General features: G+C 40.7%; 1 long non-coding RNA gene across 1 annotated transcript in view; it reads right to left on the bottom strand.

Annotated features, from left to right (window-relative positions):
* The window catches only part of LOC123977296, a 5,113-nt gene extending 3,873 nt beyond the window's left edge, over positions 1-1,240 (bottom strand). Inside the window, exon 1 of the long non-coding RNA XR_006826625.1 lies at positions 1,048-1,240. This is a non-coding gene — a long non-coding RNA (uncharacterized LOC123977296). The remainder of the gene's footprint in view (positions 1-1,047) is intronic.
* Positions 1,241-1,756: the final 516 nt, after the last annotated feature.

Raw genomic sequence — 1,756 nt, 5'->3', positions numbered from 1 at the left:
GAGGCCTAAGAAATGCTTGTTCTTTTTCCTGGGAAGTGATGAAAGGACAGCATTGTAAGTGGGTGATAAGTGGTGGCGTAGACCCCCTCCTTTGTCTGCGATGGCTTCTCAACCCGGGTGTAAATGGCTTCCTTGACGCCTCTTTCAAACCATCCATCTTATCTGTCTACTGTTTGGCGACTGCTTTTTTTAAGGATCTTAAAAGGGAAAATGAAGGTTAAATAGCTGTCTATTTCGCTATAGTTGGTTCGAGAGAGTTTTTAACAAGAGGCTTAATGACAAATACTTTAAAGGACTTCATAGCCTGTTAATAAAAAAAGACTGATCATGTCTACTAAAGAAGTGCTAACTTAGTAACCCAGCCCACTTCTGTAGCTACAGATCTTCCTTAAATGTCTCATAGGCACGTTGTTGATGTTAGCGAGGAAGCTGCACACAGAGAATCTCATAGTACTTTTGCCAGTCACTGCAACGCACACAACTCAGACAGGCGTGTGGCCGGAGTTAGTTGTTTAAAAGAGTGAGGGTTTAATATATAGGTATATAAACCAGAACACAGTGAAGCGGTCTGTCGCCAGACCGAGAGAAGACTACTAAGCTGCAAAGTAGCTGTGGATAGAGAGAATCTTGGGAAGAAACTCCGTCAGGAGTTCCCTCCTAATTGATGGATTTTCGTGATGAGTTAACAACCCGGTGTTCGCCGGTTAGCATTAAAGTTTTTTTCCAAGCCGTATTATTGGTTAGCTTAGCATAAAGACAAATTAGCATGTTATATCTAATTTCTTTTCACACAGAGCCAAGCCAGCTATTTCTATTCTGTACTCAGACTGTATCCAGTCGGAGTGCTAACCTAAGCTAACTGGCTGAAGTTTCATATTCAACACACTGACATGACAGAGGTATCGAGTTTGTCATCCAACTCTTGGCTACAAGGTGTACAAGGTGGTATTTTACCTTAAAATGTATGGTGGAAAAAATAACCTGTCACGATAAAATGTGAGTAATGTCGAGAGAACATATCTAGTAGTACAAATTTTAGTTGCTTACCACTGTCTGTTCATTGTGACTTATTAGCAATGGCACGTGCATGGCTGTTGCTCAACCCAGCAAGAGCACCTAGTGTTAAGATTCATGGTATAGTTTAACAGTTTATTTAACAAAAGGCGAGGTCCACAAGGGCAAAGGAAAACACAAAGTCCAAAAACAGACTGAGCTTCTCCTCACAACAAAAATACTGCAACACAAGGTATAATGACCCAACAAAGACAAGACAGAAACACCAGGTATATATACAGGGACTAACGAGCAGGGCGGGAGCACACAGGTGATACTAATGGGATTAACGAGACACAGGCAGGCAGAGAGAGAGAGGGAGAGAGAGAGAGTTGACAGGCAGACATGGGGCAAAAGAATAACCAACAAAGACAGAAACACACATGTTACAAAGTACCAGAATCTAAAGGAGAACACAGAGCTAGAACAAAGAGTACAAAGGAGACTAAACCAAAATAATGTAGACAAGGAACCTGAAGTAAATACTAAAACATGAACCAAGGCACAGGACTGGGAACAAAGACAAAGAACTAAAACACAGGACCAAGAGCTAAGATAAAAGAAATGACATAAACTACAGGACAAGGAATGAGAGAAACAGGCAAAAAAACTACAACTCTTAACACCAAGGGCAATTTGCAGATATTTGAAAGATGGTTAAAGGCTAATGGAAGTACAAATGTATATTGTCAGGGAAATTAAT

Source organism: Micropterus dolomieu, linkage group LG10, assembly GCF_021292245.1.
Source record: "Micropterus dolomieu isolate WLL.071019.BEF.003 ecotype Adirondacks linkage group LG10, ASM2129224v1, whole genome shotgun sequence".
Lineage (NCBI taxonomy): Eukaryota > Metazoa > Chordata > Actinopteri > Centrarchiformes > Centrarchidae > Micropterus > Micropterus dolomieu.
The sequence above is the reverse complement of the archived record's forward strand: the minus strand, read 5'-3'. Positions and strand labels throughout refer to the sequence as shown.